This window comes from Eleutherodactylus coqui, chromosome 8 (genome assembly GCF_035609145.1).
Source record: "Eleutherodactylus coqui strain aEleCoq1 chromosome 8, aEleCoq1.hap1, whole genome shotgun sequence".
NCBI lineage: Eukaryota > Metazoa > Chordata > Amphibia > Anura > Eleutherodactylidae > Eleutherodactylus > Eleutherodactylus coqui.
Genome location: NC_089844.1, coordinates 152277413 through 152296919, shown reverse-complemented (window position 1 = coordinate 152296919; position 19507 = coordinate 152277413). Strand labels below are relative to the sequence as shown.

The window sequence follows — 19507 nt, the reverse complement described above, 5'->3', positions numbered from 1 at the left end:
CCTGCTGCGGAATTTCTGCCTGTCTGCAGGCGGCCTTAAGGTATTTATTATTACAGTGGGGTTCTGGTGATGTATTCCTCTACTAAGCCTGGTTCTGGTGCTGTACTTATGTTATGATCTTGGTTCTGGTGCTGTACTTACGCTATGATCTTGGTTCTGGTGCTGTACTTATGTTATGATCTTGGTTCTGGTGCTGTACTTACGCTATGATCTTGGTTCTGGTGCTGTACTTAGGTTATGATCTTGGTTCTGGTACTGCATTTATGTGATGATGAACTTTTCTAGTATTAAATATTTGAGTTCCACCCCTGAACACACCTTCTCCTAGTAACTCTGACACTGGCCATTATCAGACATTCTGTGTAGGCTGGTGAGACCTGAGATGAAAAAGTTTCAGAAGCCTTTATATATTGTATCCACCCAAAGATAACAGCCTTTGATACTTTCAGCTCAAAAAGTAAAGGAAAATTGGTCGCAGCATACATTGTTGCTACTGTTTTTCCCGCAGTGGTAGGGAGAATCAATATTGTATGTAGGCTGGTGAGGTTTATGTGCCAGGTCTGCTTTTTAATCCCAGTCCGGCCCTGAGCACTACACTCCCCATCATGTAGCGTTACTGAATCATTGCCCGGGTCACAGAGATTGGTGGTAAGGATTTGCAGGTCATGTAGGGAAGGTAGGCGGCCGCCGTTAACCATTCTCTCACCAGAATGAGCCCATTAAACAGTGCCCGCTGATCGCCAAGGAGAAGAGGACACAACGCCAGCTGGTCCAGGGAGGGACAAGGAGTGAGGAGGCAGAGGATGGGTGGGGGGTGTTGAAGTCATGCAGAGCTGAGATTAGGCCTGCCGCTCTGTGCCTGAAATCCTGTGTGATTAGCACAGGGAGAGCTGAGATGATAGGGCATTAAGAAGGAACATTGTGCAGGGACATGGGCTTACTGCTCTCGGTTTGAGGGGTCCTGGAGCCTTCAGGCAGGACAAGGTGAGATTCCAGGGTCTTGGATGAAATGTCCTTTCTCAAACCTTCTGGGAAGGAGCTGGAGAGATTCGATGGCCTGTCCCTAATATACTGGTGAGTACAGTGGAGTACAACCCCCATGTGAAGTTATGGGAGCTCGTTCAGGTATGATGGACCTAGTCTAAAACTTCTTAGAGAGGTATGACCGCATCTTACGTGTCCAGCAAGTTCATGTTGCTTGGAGTTGCGGGAGCTGAAGTCACTTTTGGGTCTCCATAACTTGTACTGAGCTCTTACATGGTCAGGTCTTATCTCTATCAGGAGATCCTGGACCTGTGTTCTGCAGGACCTTCTCATCCAGACGGTCCCAGTTCCTGCATCCCCATAGATGTGACCATATGATGCTGAAATACCCCTTTAAGAAGTGTCTAAAACGTCTTGACTCTACTACAGAATAACTAGAGCGACTTGAGGGACTTGATAAAGATTCCATATTGTCCAATGGTTGAAGAATGTGGTTGCTCCATCTGTGCCGTTATTGGTCTTTCCACCATGGGGCAGGACAGTTGTGCTAGTTGCTGCGAAGAAAATGTGTTACTTAAAGGGACAGTAACCCTGCAGTTTATCTTTATTCCATGTGTTATATAGTTCAAGCTTTGGAGAGGCTGACTGTAGATTTTTTCAGTGGGGTGAGTGACGGGAAGCACAGAAACCTCCCCTTCCCCATGATCACTACTTGATGTTATATGTATCCGGAGACAATTCCATCCACATCTATGGAGACATTACTTAGTTCTATCCAGTTCTGGGAAAGCTGAGTGACAACTAATAGCTATTCAGCAATCATCACTTAGCTTTCTCAGACTCCTGGATGGCAGAGGCACTTTATTAGGAAATAATGTGGCAGCAGCGATTGTATGATTGCCGTTCAGTGATCCGGGAAAGTTGTGTGACAATGTTGGAAAAAATCTTCCATGGGATTGGGAAAGCAGAGTGATTCCTGAACTCGGCGGATCAGATACCAGCGGGCAGAGATCCAGCCTACGCTTCACTTTCATTCCCAGTGTCAGAAATGTAATTACTTGTCACATGTGTTCATTAACTCTCATAATGCGGAATCAGGTCTGGGGCATGCACCATGTCGCCAGCAACGGCATTAACTCAGTCAGTGCTTGTGGCATTCATCTCACTGGGAACCTATTTTGCTTGTCCTGGTTCTCATCCAGCTTTCCCAGACTCCTGAAAGCCAATGTCATGCAGTAATATATCCTCTGCTCCAGTATTGTTGCATAGCTGGGTGCATATGGAAAAGATGGAGGACAACACCTATGAGATCCAGGGGTATAGAGGGAGCAGTTGCAGGTGCCTCAGGGGCCCGTAGACCCCTCTTTCATATAAGGAGACCCCAGCATTTTTATCTAAGTTTTGGTACATTGACATTACCTCAGAAACCTTCGATTTTCCTTAATATTGATATAATTCTGTGACAGCACTATTTTGTACGAGGAGAGAAGGAAAAGAAAAAAAGGGTAACGTATGCTGAGAATATGCCCCATTCTTTCTTTGATTTCCATGGAAAGCGCCGACAACCCCAGCATTTTTATGGCACATGGGGCAGGGGGTTGACGTTGCACCTGACAGGTGATAAGAACAGAAGAGAGATGCCCATTGCAAGCTGCATATCTGTGAGGATGTATGTGACATGTCAGTGCTCCAGGACCAGAAAATGAAACGTCAGCCAAAACTGCTGAACCCTGTTTTGTCAAACTATGCTTAAAGTTTGGTTCGGCATGAACCTGACCTCAGGCGGTTTGTTTCAGCAGAACCCGCTAAAATTAAATAGAAGGCAAAAGAAGAAGGTAAAGGATATTTTTCCTTCTTCGTTTTCCTTGTTCTCCTTTTCTTTCTTTTTCTTTCTTCCTCTTTCTTTTCTTCTTGTTTCCTCCTTTTTCACTATTTTGGCTTCATTTTCTTTTTTTATGTCTTTTTCCTCCCCTTCATTTTACTTCTTTTTTCCTTTTCTTCCTTCTCCTTTTTTCCTTTTTTTTCTTCTTTTCACTTTTCCTTTTTCCATTTTGTCCTTTTTCTTTCTTTTTTCCAATTTCTTTATTTTCTTCTTTTTTCTTTTCCTTCTCCTTTTGTCCCTTTTCCTTCCTCTCCCTCTCCTTCTTCTTTTCTTTATTCTCTTTCTTTTTCCTTCCTCTCCTTCTCCTTCTTTTCTTTAGTCTCTTTCTTTTTCCTTCTTCTTTTCTTTATTCTCTTTTTTTCCTTCACATTCTTTTCTTTATTCTCTTTCTTTTTCCTTCCTCTCCTTCTTTTCTTTAGTCTCTTTCTTTTTCCTTCACCTTCTTTTCTTTATTCCTCTTTTCCTTCTTTTTCTTCACTATAATTGTCTTAAAAACAGCTCATAAGGCCCTAGATGCGCTGCTTTAGTTACCTAAGAGTGTTAGTCTGTTTAGGCTCTTAGTCAGTGTTATACATCATTTTTAGGGGTGTTGGTAAAGTTACGGTTCGGTTCAAGCCGATTCCGACCAAACCAAACTTTTTGCCAAAATTCAATGAAATGGCTATATCGAATTTTTAAAACGTTTGCTTATAATTAATCAGGAGTAATGTATATAAGGAGATATACCCTGTTTCCCTGAAAATAAGACAGGGTCTTATAATAATTTTTGCTCCTAAAGGTTTGACTTTTTTACATGTATAGCTGCCTGGACACTATTTACATTGACTTTTTTATTAACTGTAACTACAGTCTAATTTTGGAGTGGGGCTTATAGTTCAAGCATCCTCAAAAATCTTGAAAAATCATTCTGCATCCTCAGCAATCCTGAAAAATCATGCTAGGGCTTATTTTTGAGGTAGGTCTTATTTTCAGGGAAGCAATGGTATTATGGACAGGATTTATATTTCAGAGCGACAATTACAATTCTGTTGGTTGTTATTGGAAACAGACAGCAAAGCTTGTCATCAGACACAGCTAACAGCTTAGCTGAGGTTCCATAATGTATTGTTTGTCTGTGTATGGAGTTGGGGGCAGTAAGGTTTTTTGTCTTCGTCAGATTACTGTACGGGTTCTGGTGCATTGATGACATTTCACAAGATGCAAATGACCAAACAAATCTCTGTCCAGACACTAAGGGAACAGGGAACACTAGGAGATTAGAGCTCTGAATCCAGGAGAATAGTGAGTGCAGCTCTGAAGTATAATACAGGATGTAACTCAGGATCACTACAGGATAGGTAATGTATGTACACAGTGACTCCACCAGCAGAATAGTGAGTGCAGCTCTGAAGTATAATACAGGATGTAACTCAGGATCAGTGCAGGATAAGTAATGTATGTACACAGTGAGTCCACCAGCAGAATAGTGAGTGCAGCTCTGGAGTATAATACAGGATGTAACTCAGGGTCAGTACAGGATAAGTAATGTATGTTCACAGTGACTCCACCAGCAGAAAAGTGAGTGCAGCTCTGGAGTATAATACAGGATGTAACTCAGGATCAGTACAGGATAAGTAATATATGTACAGAGTTACTCCACCAGCAGAATAGTGAGTGCAGCTCTGGAATATAATACAGGATATAACTCAGGATCAGTACAGGATAAGTAATGTATGTACACAGTGACTCCACCAGCAGAATAGTGAGTGCAGCTCTGGAGTATAATACAGGATGTAACTCAGGATCAGTACAGGATAAGTAATGTATGTACACAGTGACTCCACCAGCAGAATAGTGAGTGCAGCTCTGGAGTATTGTGTGATTGTTCTCAGTAAGAGAAACCAAGTAATCTTGTAGATATGATGCCTTTTAATGGCTAACAAAAATACATGATATTGATGCGATGTTTTGGACCACACAGGGTCCTTCATCAAGGCATGATGAAATGAATCCGAAGAGGCATGCATACAGTTAGGGACAGAAATATTTGGACAGTAACACAATTTTCGCGAGTTGGGCTCTGCATGCCACCGCATTGGATTTGAAATGAAGCCTCTACAACAGAATTCAAGTGCAGATTGTAACGTTTAATTTAAAGGGTTGAACAAAAATATCTGATAGAAAATGTAGGAATTGTACACATTTCTTTACAAACACTCCACATTTTAGGAGCTCAAAAGTAATTGGACAAATAAACATAACCCAAACAAAATATTTTTTTTTCAATATTTTGTTGCGAATCCTTTGGAGGCAATCGCTGCCTTAAGTCTGGAACCCATGGACATCACCAAACGCTGGGTTTCCTCCTTCTTAATGCTTTGCCAGGCCTTTACAGCCGCAGCCTTCAGGTCTTGCTTGTTTGTGGGTCTTTCCGTCTGAAGTCTGGATTTGAGCAAGTGAAATGCATGCTCAATTGGGTTAAGATCTGGTGATTGACTTGGCCATTGCAGAATGTTCCACTGTTTTGCACTCGAACTCCTGGGTAGCTTTGGCTGTATGCTTGGGGTCATTGTCCATCTGTACTGTGAAGCGCCGTCCGATCAACTTTGCAGCATTTGGCTGAATCTGGGCTGAAAGTATATCCCGGTACACTTCAGAATTCATCCGGCTACTCTTGTCTGCTGTTATGTCATCAATAAACACAAGTGACCCAGTGCCATTGAAAGCCATGCATGCCCATGCCATCACGTTGCCTCCACCATGTTTTACAGAGAATGTGGTGTGCCTTGGATCATGTGCCGTTCCCTTTCTTCTCCAAACTTTTTTCTTCCCATCATTCTGGTACAGGTTGATCTTTCCATAGAATACTTTTCCAGAACTGGGCTGGCTTCTTGAGGTGTTTTTCAGCAAATTTAACTCTGGCCTGTCTATTTTTGGAATTGATGAATGGTTTGCATCTAGATGTGAACCCTTTGTATTTACTTTCATGGAGTCTTCTCTTTACTGTTGACTTAGAGACAGATACACCTACTTCCCTGAGAGTGTTCTGGACTTCAGTTGATGTTGTGGACGGGTTCTTCTTCACCAAAGAAAGTATGCGGCGATCATCCACCACCGTTGTCTTCCGTGGACGCCCAGGCCTTTTTGAGTTCCCAAGCTCACCAGTAAATTCCTTTTTTCTCAGAATGTACCCGACTGTTGATTTTGCTACTCCAAGCATGTCTGCTATCTCTCTGATGGATTTTTTCTTTTTTTTCAGCCTCAGGATGTTCTGCTTCACCTCAATTGAGAGTTCCTTTGACCGCATGTTGTCTGGTCACAGCAACAGCTTCCAAATCCAAAACCACACACCTGGAATCAACCCCAGACCTTTTCACTACTTAATTGATTACAGGTTAACGAGGGAGACGCCTTCTGAGTTAATTGCAGCCCTTAGAGTCCATTGTCCAATTACTTTTGGTCCCTTGAAAAAGAGGAGGCTATGCATTACAGAGCTATGATTCCTAAACCCTTTCTCCGATTTGGATGTGGAAACTCTCATATTGCAGCTGGGAGTGTGCACTTTCAGCCCATATTATATATATAATTGTATTTCTGAACATGTTTTTGTAAACAGCTAAAATAACAAAACTTGTGTCACTGTCCAAATATTTCTGGCCCTAACTGTATATATATATATACACACATACTTATGACAAAGAACAGACATGTCGGGATTAATTTGCACTTAAGAGAATACTACAACAGAAATACAAACATAGATGTGAAGGTTTTGTCAGGGAAATTCTGCGTACAGCACCAATCAGGCCCACCCCAATGCCCCGCTGCCGGCGGTAAAGAAGAGACACCACACACGGAGGTCTGGTATAGTTCCTCACACGGGGACATAACTGCGCGCTTTATTACAGATTACATGGGGTCTTATACCCTTTGGTCACATCACTAGGAATGGGTAATGGTCTCATTGGCTCAAATTCACCGCATAACCATATATGTGAAGTCCGCATTTCCGCCTGAGGCAGTGATAAATATATACTTAGTTAAACAGTCGTTATCTAGATACGGCGCTTCTGGGAAAACAGCCAAGCACACGGCCTTCGTGTCCGGTTCTGGATCATCTCTGAATTTCTGGACACATCTCTCTCAGCCTTGCAAAGCCTTGGCATATCTGATGTAAGGCGACATATTAAGTTTTTCTCATTTTAGCTTTGAATAGAACTTGCATACAGGTATAAAAGTATAAAAAACATATGGCAATATATACATATACCCTCACAGTTTTATGGTTCCTGAATTAGTATTAAGAGGTCATCAGGTCAGTAGTGTTATCTGTGCTATAGATGTCTCATACTTCCCATTCACGCATGAATCCTTTTGAAGAATTTAACCCTCTGTTGAAAGTGTCAAAAGTTGTTATAAATTTGTACTCCCAAATTCTTCTATGGCTTTGTGATTTTAAATTGTCTTCCAAGTTGTGTCCGTGACTAGAGAACTGCTCCGCCGCAGGGAATTCTGTCTTTCTCTGTTTAATCGTGTGGCAATGAGACCTCATCCTAACTTTAAGTTTCTGTCCTTTTTCTCCAACTTAAAGGGCCCCAACAAGACATTTACTACACAGGATCAGGTACACAACATTGGACGTGGAACCTGTGAATGTCCCTGGGATCTTATAGTCCTGCTGTGTGTTGGGGATCCGTATCCTGTCTGCAGTCATTACATGTCAGCAGGTCTTACAGCTCCTTATATTACAGGGATAAGTTCCTTTTTGTGTGTCGGAGGGCAATGCACTCAGACTCAGACTTGGAGGTTGCCTGTAACACAGAAGGGGAGGGTCCGGGAATATGGTGTCAGACGGTCATCCTTGTGTAGGGTATAATGGAGTTTCTCTGCAGTCTTTCTTAGTACCTCTAGCTGTGAATTGTAGGTCACTACTAGAGGTACATGGCTGTCTTTTTCTTTCTCCTTTTATTGGAGTACTTCATTCCTGGGTCTCCTGGTGGCTCTGGTGATTTGGTCATCAATTGAGGTGGGATGGTAGCCCTGATTTATAAATGTCTGTTTGAGATGGTATAGATGTTCCTCTCTGTCTGTTGGGTTGGAGTAGATCCGGTTATATCTGATGGCCTGGCTTTAGACTATGGACTTTTTGATGTGTTTAGGATGGTAACGCTCTAGAGTATAATACAGGATGTAACTCAGGATCAGTACAGGATAAGTAATGTATGCTCACAGTGACGGTATTAGTGTATCTTGACGCCAACCGAAGCTAGGGGTTTGACAGGAGGAACGCTCCTCTCACACCCCTAGCTCCCGATTGGATCAAGAAACAAAGGTCCTGAAATTACCTAGACTGAATGGGAAAGCACCGTAGTGAGTGAGTGAGGACGGCTCGGTGTCTGTAATGGGCCGCTCAACTGCTGCGCTCTCCATCAGATACGTGGCTGTCCCCCAACCTCCCAGCTGTCCTGCAGTTTGAGGTGTCTGCGGGCCGCTGCCAATAAGGCAGAATCCCTCAGTGCTGTAGGCTGCCTCTTCTCCTAATGTTGTGTGCAGCGGCCGCATGTGCCGGCCACCGCTGCTGGATGTTAGCTGTACTGCTGGTCTTGGTGGAGTCGCCAGCGCTCAGTGCTGCATTCTGCTGACCGGGAGTAAAAAACGGGTTAGGGGAGGGAGCGCCTTCAGCCGCGCCGCCGGCAAACGCACTTCATGGCCCACTGGGTTCCTTCATGGCCACCCCGGTCAGCAGTGTAACGCATAGCTGGGTGTGTTTTTCTTTCCTGCCGCCGGTGCTTTGTTCTTTTCTGCCGGCGGAGCTGGGATTTCAGCGCCGCCAATGCACATCTCCTGCGGGGCCTCAGAAGTCAGGGAGGTGCAGCCCTGCATGCTTAGCAGCAGAGCGGCCGGCATTGAGAGGTTTACTCCAAGGCCCTGGAGGGCTCAATAGCAACACGCTCGTTTCTTCTGGGCGGCCGACGGGAAGGGGATGTAAGCTCGCCAACACTTCGCCTCGGGAAGGAACAAAGCTCAAGGGCTCCCTAAATTGCACCAACAGCCACTGCCTACTGGGCTGCTAGGACCTGCAGCACAGCCACCTATTCCAGCCAATCAGGTATAGGAGGTGTCACCCCCCTTTCCTTGCAATCTTGACTCCACCAGTTCTTCCTGGTGGCGTCAAGATACACTAATACCCACAGTGACTCCACCAGCAGAATAGTGATTACAGCTCTGGAGTATAATACAGGATGTAACTCAGGATCAGTACAGGATAAGTAATGTATGTACACAGTGACTCCACCAGCAGAATAGTGAGTGCAGCTCTGGAGTATAATACAGGATGTAACTCAGGATCAGTACAGGATAAGTAATGTATGTACACAGTGACTCCAGCAGCAGAATAGTGAGTGCAGCTCTGCAGTATAATACAGGATGTAACTCAGGATCAGTACGGGATGCGTAATGTATGTACACAGTGACCCCACCAGCAGAATAGTGAGTGCAGCTCTGGAGTATAATACAGGATATAACTCAGGATCAATACAGGATAAGTAATGTATGCATACAATGGGAGTGGGTTCACATCTGCATGCCGAGCAGCTGAGCGGAGATTGAACAGACCCCATTATAGTCAATGGGGTCCGTTCGGCGCTGCTCAGTTCCGTCATAAGACGGACCTGTGGTGATGCTCTTGCTTGACTGGCATTTCCACAGGGAGTCCAAACAATTTGTGAGTCTAGAAGAGGATTTATTGGATACGAGCGTGCGGGGTTTGCCATGGCTGCCACAGACATTAAGACCTAATACTATAGAGCGCTTGCACTTCACAGAAGATTTCCTGTGGAAAAATGTGGAATAAATCAGCGATAAGATACGGACTGTCCAATACGAAGGGGCCATTAACTCCATTATTTGGTAACCAAGATTTTCCTCCTGCTATAGAGGCTTCCAGCTTCCTAGGTTGGTCAATAACAGATGACATTAGAGTGGACCAGATTTTGAGAGCAGCAGGGGTCCCATCTTATAAGGGCCTGAAGGCGGCACAACCAGGAAAATCATTATCATGGTTCTCATACATGCAATTGGCACACTTTGTGAAATCCAATTACACTAATTTCTTTGAAACACTACTAGTAATTATTGGAAATTATAGTACCAGTGTTTCTGGTGGCACAATGCGCCACACAGCTTTGCTACATTCATGTCACACACAGAGCTATGGTACATGGGCGTGTGACCGATACACACAGCTGTGCTACATGACATGCGCCTGACATACACAGCTCTACTACATGACATGTGCCTGACAGACACAGCTCTGCTACATGGCATGTGCTACGCAGAAACAGCTCTGCTACATGACATGTGCGTGAAAGACACAGCTTTGGTATATGACATGCGCCTGACAGACAGGACATAACACATGGTACAAGCACAGCTCTGCTACATTATATGCATGTGACAGATACAGCTGTGCCACTATACATGCGCATGTTACAAACTCAGCTCTGCTACATGACAAGCACCTCACAAACACAGCTGTGCTACATGAAATGCGCATGTTAAAAACACAGCTCTGCTACATGATATACATCCATGCTGACTATACACATTACACACACAGCACATTAGACAAACAGCCACTCACAGCTCTACTACATTTATGCTGACTGCACACATAACACAAACTGCTCCTGGATACAGTGATAAGCCCCTGGTCATGTGATCCATGACTCCACCCACACAGGTGATCACATGACGGTGACATCATTACAGGTCCTGGTAGTTTCTATTGGATTATCCAGTATACAGCACTACCAAACTCTAGAATGGCTCCTCCCACAGCAGTGATGTCACCACAGGTCCTTCAGCCCAACAGATCTCTGTGGTGGTGGTAGGTCGGTGTCTCCTGTCAAGACTACTGAGTTGTGTCTGACATAATAACGGCTTAGTTGTATTCTCAGTGTGTTAGGACCTGCTATGACATCAGGGGCGGAGCTATGGTGTCACCAGGGCCTGGAGCTATGACGTGACAGGGGCGGAGTTATGATGAAACTAGGGGCGGAGCTATGATGTAGCCAGTGGGCAGAGCATACAAATCACTCACATACATACTAACGGACAAATGGTCGTTAGTAGTTTGATTTATTAAGGGATGGCCCCCAACTAGATGCCTGTCAAAAATTTACCAAGAAATAATGGGGAATACCCTTGACTGGGACCCAACCTTTATAAAGAAGTGGGAACATGACCTGGGATGTTCGATTGAGCCCTGGGAGTGGGATAGGGCCTTCTTACTGGCTAATATGCTGTCCAGGACCTGTAAAGCACAAGAAAGGAATTACAAAATAATAGCGAGATGGTAGAGATGTCCAGCTACGGTATGTCGCACCGCGGTCTCTCTAGATTGCTGAAGATGTAGTAGAGAAATAGGAACCATGCTGCATATTTGTCCTAGCATTGTGCCCTGTTGGGGTATGGTGTTCTCCACTCACAAGGAAATTACAAAAAGTTTGATAACTCCCACCCCACAGAGAGTGCTCTTGTGTATGCTACCTGGTTTAGTGTCGGTTATCAAAAAAGACCTGCTACGTTTCTTTTTAACAGCCGCACACTCAGCTATACCTAGGTATTGGAAAACGCAGAGGGTTCCGACAATGAGTGGATACAGGAGGTTAATGAGTTGATGACTATGGAGGAGTTGGTGGCAGAGGAGAGAGATCAGAGAAGTTATTATGTATTTGGAGTCCCTGGATGCACTTCCAGAAATCTCCGGAATGTAGGAGACTGATTGGAAACTCGTAGAATGCAGTATAGGATCGATCTCTATTGTTATTTTTATATGTTACACGAGAAATAATAACTTCACATGGGTATAGACACACATTATTTCATATATCATATCATTGTACTACATATTTTCCCTTTCTCACTGATGTGTGTATGGTGTATGAATAAGGGTCCCCCCCCCCTTCCCCCACACACACTTTTTTTTCATCCTTCCCCTTTTAGAACAATCTAATTCTGTTAGTTGTATTTAGAGCTGTGATTCACAGGAAAGCTTAAAAAATAGGCTTCAATTAAAGGCTATTAGCATAATTAGGAATTTATCACTGTTGTTGTTTAGGTACCTGACTAGTAATTAGGAAATTATAGTACCAGTGTTTCTGGTGGCACAATGCGCCACACAGCTCTGCTACATGGTAGATCCATTATGATCCCCACACATCACACACACTGCTCTACTACATGCATCTTGATCCCCACACAAGACAAACACAGCTTGGCTCCTTCAACAGCAATGATGTCACCATAGGTTCTTTAGCTCACTGGATCTCTGTGGTGGAAGTAGTTGTATTCTCATTGTGTTATTTTTGTCCTCTCCTTTTCAAGAGCCCTAACTTTGCTGTTCTTCTGTCGGTCAGGCTCTGTGTTTTATATATGTTGTAGGACCTTTGAAGCTGTCACCAGGGGGGAGGGGGGAGCATGAGAAGCACTCACATACTTACTGACAAGTGGTTGTTAGTAGTTTGATTGTGTTCAGCTGTAGTAGGTAATTTGATGAAAGATACATGTAATGATGATGATTGAAAATGTTTATTTACAGTTATGTAAAATCTAAAATGCTTCAATAAAAACTGATTTAGACGGACCTGTTTGGCCAGAGGATTCCCCTTCCCTGTTCCCCAAATGGAGCAGGAAAACAGAATCCCTGCTGCAGATGTGAAACCACCCTGATTCCTTCAGCAGAATATTGAGTGCTGCTCTGCATTATAATACAAAATGCAACTCAGGATCAGTGCACCTAATATATAAAAGCCTACATGCTTTTTCTTGCACCACCGTTTGAGCACTTTGCCTCACCTTAGGAGGATGATTTTGGTGTTATTCGATTCCTTAAATCCTCAGCAGCGCCGTAAAATCCTAAAATTTGAGGTGGCTACCTTGAGTGAGAGGCCCGTGTGGTTAAGGCAGTTAAGAGTGTTAAGGTAGCAGAAATGTAGTTCTAAGCTCTTGGTCATGACTTGAAGTTTGTGGGTTCAATCCCCGCTTGGTTCAGGTAGCCAACTTAACGTTGACTTCCATCCTTCCAAGGTCGGTAAAATGAGTACCCAGCTTGCTTGGGGAAGGCAAGGGCAAACCACCCCGCAAAAAAAGTCTACCAAGATGTGACGTCACCCTAGGAGTCAGTCATGACTCGGTGCTTGCACCAGGGGACTTTACCTTTACCTCACATTGAGTGACCTGTAATGTATAGTGGCCAGTGCCATTCATAGTCTCGCAGCATCTCTCCCTCACCGTCGCAAGACTATGAATGTCCCTGCTGACTGAAGCGCCGCTATGCAACAAGCACACAGAAGCACAACCCTCCCCAGTGTATGGGGTGCCCGGAAGCCCCTGTCTAACCAATGAGCGAAGGAAAGCCGGGAGCGGATGGGGCTGTATATACTGTACTGCCGGCCTCTATTGTGACAGCTCCTCTGCTGATTGATAGAGATATGAGATAAGCCCAATGCACACAGGCGTATTTGAATTGCGAAATTTCTGGATTCCACACAAGTACTGCCGTTAAACATGCTATGCAAAATCACTTTTCCATGTCTACGAGTGGAAATCAGTTGCAATTTTTCCACTTGCGGAGGAAAAATTGCAGCATGTCCTATTCTAGCGCAGATTGAAGTCAATGGAAACCGTCGGATCCGCGGCCCTTCAGCAAAAAAAAAAAAGCAGCCGATTAAAAAAAAATAAAATTCTGCACTGCACATGTCCAACGGCTCGCCATGCGGACCATCCGCAGTACAGAAGAAGAAGCAGGTACACTCGGATTCCGGCTGCGGGAAGTATCTGATTCCACATGCAGAATCCGACCCGCCCGTGTGCATTCGGCCATAAAGAGAGAGATATGATATAGAGAGATATAGGGAGAGACATAGACTCTCTTCGGCGCTGCTGTGCTTCAGGCAACAGAGCCGCAAGAGAGTGAAGCATTGCTCAGACGGAGAGATACAGAGAGACACCTGTAGGCTTTTCTATAGTAGATATCAGCTCCAAATACAGAGTGACACTGAATAATCACCTAACCAAGCAGATGTAGAACTTCACAACAACCATTTTTCCGAACATGTCATGTTTGCGTAGCGAACCTCGGGTCAATCTACTGAAATTAGATCTGAAATCTACATCTGTGCCAGATGCTCATATCCTCCTCTTCTGTCATGCAAGAACATAAATGGATTGTGCATCTTATTTACGAGTTCTGTGGTCAGCCTCTTCCCAATCTGTAATGACTGATTACAGAGAACAGTAGATCTCATTTCCCTGTACAGACTGTACATAGAGATGGACTCTAGATGGAATGTCCCTTTAGTAAGAACCTCATTAGAGAAGATGTTGTAATGATGTGACTGATTGGATTTTAGTGTGACTTGCAGGGAGTTGTCACCCGGCACGGTGTACTAAACACACAGATCATCCCGGCTGCTGTGACTGCGGCACCATCCTCATGTAATACAGACGCTGCCTTCCTGGCCATAGCAGTCCATGTAATCAGCGCCAATCGGATTAAGGGCTAAAGCTTTTGTCACTTGAAGTTCAGATCAAGTCCAATGATGGGTAAAAAACCCTTGACTGGCTTCAATGCAGAAGGACAGGATGTGACATTGGATGTTGACTGTCAGCTCAATGTAATGTCAAGGTCACTTCATCCAGGGCTGATATCTGGAAGCAGTTATAAGTCTATTTCAAGAGGCCATGGATATTGCAACAAGAAATGTAGAATCCTTTTTCTGATGATTAGTTTCTGATTAATACCTATTGTTTTTTAATTCCATGCACTACAACTGTCATCAGTCCGTGAGGCATCTTTACTATTATTCATCCTGAGCTTCCTAATTCAGTATTGAATGCAAGAACTACCATGCAGACTCACACTTGCACAAGGAAGAATGAAACAGTAAATGCAGATAAATCAGAACAGACTCATTCATTTCATTCAATATATATATATAATACAACTACTATAATACTGCCCCTATGTACAAGAATATATCTACTATAATACTACCCCCTATGTACAAGCATATAACTACTATAATACTGCCTCCTATGTACAAGAATATATCTACTATAATACTGCCTCCTATGTACAAGAATATAACTACTATAATACTGCCTCCTATGTACAAGAATATATCTACTATAATACTGCCTCCTATGTACAAGAATATATCTACTATAATACTGCCCCCTATGTACAAGAATATAACTACTATAATACTGCTCCCCTATGTACAAGAATATAACTACTATAATACTGCCCCCTATGTATACGAATATAACTACTATAATACTACCTCCTATGTACAAGAATATAACTACTATAATACTGCCCCCATGTACAAGACTATAACTACTATAATACTGCCTCCTATGTACAAGAATATAGCTACTATAATACTGCCCCCTATGTACAATAATATAACTACTATAATACTGCTCCCTATGTACAAGAATATAACTACTATAATACTGCCCCCATGTACAAGACTATAACTACTATAATACTGCTCCTATGTACAAGAATATAACTACTATAATACTGCCTCCTATGTACAATAATATAACTACTATAATACTGCTCCTATGTACAAGAATATAACTACTATAATACTGCCCCCTATGTACAAGAATATAACTACTATAATACTGCTCCTATGTACAAGAATATAACTACTATAATACTGCCCCCTATGTACAAGAATATAACTACTATAATACTGCCCCCTATGTACAAGAATATAACTACTATAATACTGCCCCTATGTACAAGTATATAACTACTATAATACTGCCCCCCTATGTACAAGAATATAACTACTATAATACTGCCTCCTATGTACAAGAATATACTACTATAATACTGCCTCCTATGTACAAGAATATAACTACTATAATACTACTCCTATGTACAAGAATATATCTACTATAATACTGCTCCCCTATGTACAAGAATACAACTACTATAATACTGTCCCCTATGTACAAGAATATAACTAATATAATACTGCCTCCTATGTACAAGAATATAACTAATATAATACTGCCTCCTATGTACAAGATTATAACTACTATAATACTGCCCCCCTATGTACAAGAATATAACTACTATAATACTGCCCTCTATGTACAAGAATAGAACTACTATAATACTGCCCCCTATGTACAAGAATATAACTACTATAATACTGCTTCTACATACAGGACTGTAACTACTATAATACTGTCCCCTATGTACAAGAATATAACTACTATAATACTGCTCCCTATGTACAAGAATATAACTACTATAATACTGTCCCCTATTTACAAGAATATAACTACTATAATACTGCCCCCTATGTGCAAGAATATAACTACTATAATACTGCTCCCTATGTACAAGAATATAACTACTATAATACTGTCCCCTATGTACAAGAATATAACTAATATAATACTGCCTCCTATGTACAAGAATATAACTAATATAATACTGCCTCCTATGTACAAGATTATAACTACTATAATACTGCCCCCCTATGTACAAGAATATAACTACTATAATACTGCCCTCTATGTACAAGAATAGAACTACTATAATACTGCCCCCTATGTACAAGAATATAACTACTATAATACTTCCCCCTATGTACAAGAATATAACTACTATAATATTTCCCCCTATGTACAAGAATTTACCTACTATAATATTGCCCCTATGTTCAAGAATATAACTACTATAATACTGCCTCCTATGTACAAGAATATAACTACTATAATATTTCCCCCTATGTACAAGAATATAACTACTATAATACTGCTCCTATGTACAAGAATACAACTACTATAATACTGTCCCCTATGTACAAGAATGTAACTACTATAATACTGCCTCCTATGTACAAGAATATAACTACTATAATACTGCCTCCTATGTACAAGAATATAATTACTATAATACTGCCTCCTATGTACAAGAATATAACTACTATAATACTGCCTCCTATGTACAAGAATATAATTACTATAATACTGCCTCCTATGTACAAGAATATAACTACTATAATACTGCCTCCTATGTACAAGAATATAATTACTATAATACTGCCTCCTATGTACAAGAATATAACTACTATAATACTTCCCCTTATGTACAAGAATACAACTACTATAATACTGTCCCCTATGTACAAGAATGTAACTACTATAATACTGCCTCCTATGTACAAGAATATAACTACTATAATACTGCCTCCTATGTACAAGAATATAACTACTATAATACTGCCCCCTATGTACAAGAATATAACTACTATAATACTGCCCCCTATGTACAAGAATATAACTACTATAATACTGCCTCCTATGTACAAGAATATCACTACTATAATACTTCCCCCTATGTACAAGAATACAACTACTATAATACTGTCCCCTATGTACAAGAATGTAACTACTATAATACTGCCTCCTATGTACAAGAATATAACTACTATAATACTGCCTCCTATGTACAAGAATATAATTACTATAATACTGCCTCCTATGTACAAGAATATAACTACTATAATACTGCCTCCTATGTACAAGAATATAACTACTATAATACTGCCTCCTATGTACAAGAATATAACTACTATAATACTGCCCCCTATGTACAAGAATATAACTACTATAATACTGCTCCCTATGTACAATAATATAACTACTATAATACTGCCCCCTATGTATAAGAATATAACTACTATAATACTGCTCCTATGTATAAGAATATAACTACTATTATACTGCCTCTTGTAGATAAGTAGATAAGTATATGCTATAAAGCTGGCCCGTACGGTTAAGTATACAGTGATATGGTAGAACTTTATTTCCTATGTGGATTTGCTCCGCTGCAGTGTGTTGGTATGCAGGAATGCTCTACCGCTATCTCATCTGTGTGTGTCAGGCTCTTGGCTGGGTGCAGACTGCTGTCGGATATGCATGTCTCTTGTATATAATGATAATTAAGTGTAACATCTAGGCCAGTCGGTCCCTATGGCACAATCAGATGACAAGTGGTATCAGTGTTACGGGGTGACCTCCATATGTCTGCACCACTAGATCAGCAACTCCATCAAACAGTTCAGTGAGGTCCATAAAAGAGAAGATATGGTGCTGCAAGGGAGCAATTTGCAGGTAGATGGGGATTGCTTTTCCACCAGCGTGGGCACAAATTAGACATTCCCATTACCATAAAGGGTTATTACTTAGAAAACAATTGAGCGTATTTACTGAGGCCGAAGTACCATATGCCAGTCTAAGTAAAAAATGCAACAAATGTATTAAGAGAAACTAGGCTCTTACCTAATAGAATTGCCGCATCTGGGTACACCTCCATACTCCAGACTGAAATCTACACCAGCTTCCAGCTGTGGTAGGTTTCAGTTGTAATTTATGCTAGTCTCTGGTATAATTAATAGTAAATTTGATGGGCTGTGCGCAGCCACACCTTCTAATGCTAGGCTCCACCCACTTCACAGTAAAAGCTCAATAAGTCACAATTTTTGCACTTACATGAAAATTTCGCTTTTTTTAATGCCAACATCTGGCATAAGGAGTTTAATAAGGGGATATTCAACAGCCTTTCCCCGGCGATCCAGCGGTATGTTCATAGTGACATAGTATATAGGGCTAAAAAACATATGTCCGTCCAGCACAGGCTGGTTTCCTGCAATGTTAATCCAGAGGAAGACAAAAAACCTCAGTGGTCCTCATTCATTGACTATAAAGTCCCTGGAGATTCTTGATCATCTAGTGATATCTTTTCTACCCAGTCACCAGAAATCAACACTGTCCCTGATGATCTACCAGTGTATTACTAACACAGTCCCTGGGGACAAACTCTCTAGAGTTCCATTTTTTTGGGTAACACAGTCCTGGTGATCTAGTAGTATATTTCTAACACAGTGTCTGTGATCTGGTGGTTTATTTTTCATACAGTCTCTGGCAATCCAGTTATGTATTCCTAATAAGGTCCCTGGTGAACTAGTGATATAATCCACATCTACTGCCTGTGAAATCATTTGTGATCTAATGGTGTATTTCTATCACAGTCCCTAGTGTCATTGGTAATATGGTCCCTGGTGATCTAGTAGTATATTTCTTACACAATTCCTGGTAACCTAGTGGTTTGTTCAGTATACAATCTCTGGCAATCCATTTATGTATTCATAATATAGTCCCTAGTTAGTTAACATCAGCTACCTGTAAAGCCTCCTGTGATCCATAGAGATACACTTTAACCCAATCTTTAGTGATCCAGTCATGTATCCATTTCCCAGTTTAAGACTCGTCACATTATCTAGTCCCTGGTGATCCAGTGGTGTATACTTAACACAGTCCCTTGTAATCTAGTAATATATTTATGTAATCCAGTCCCTTGTGATCTAGAAGTGTATTTCCAAGGCAGTTCCTGATGATTGTGTGGTTATCTCTTAACATGGTTTCTGGTGATCTACATGTATATATCTAATACAGTTCCTGGCGATCTAGTGGTCTATTTCTAACACTGTGCATCATGATCGATCTAGCAGTGTATGTCTAAGGCCTTAGTCAGACGGGCGTTTTTTCGCGCGATTTGCGCATGCG

General features: G+C 41.9%; 1 protein-coding gene across 1 annotated transcript in view; it reads left to right on the top strand.

The window, feature by feature from the left end:
- The first annotated feature begins 1017 nt into the window (after positions 1-1017).
- LOC136577020 (syntaxin-binding protein 4-like) overlaps positions 1018-19507 on the top strand; it is a 76642-nt gene continuing 58152 nt past the window's right edge. Inside the window, exon 1 of the mRNA XM_066576715.1 lies at positions 1018-1074. The gene's annotated coding sequence lies outside the window, so the exon portion shown is untranslated. The remainder of the gene's footprint in view (positions 1075-19507) is intronic.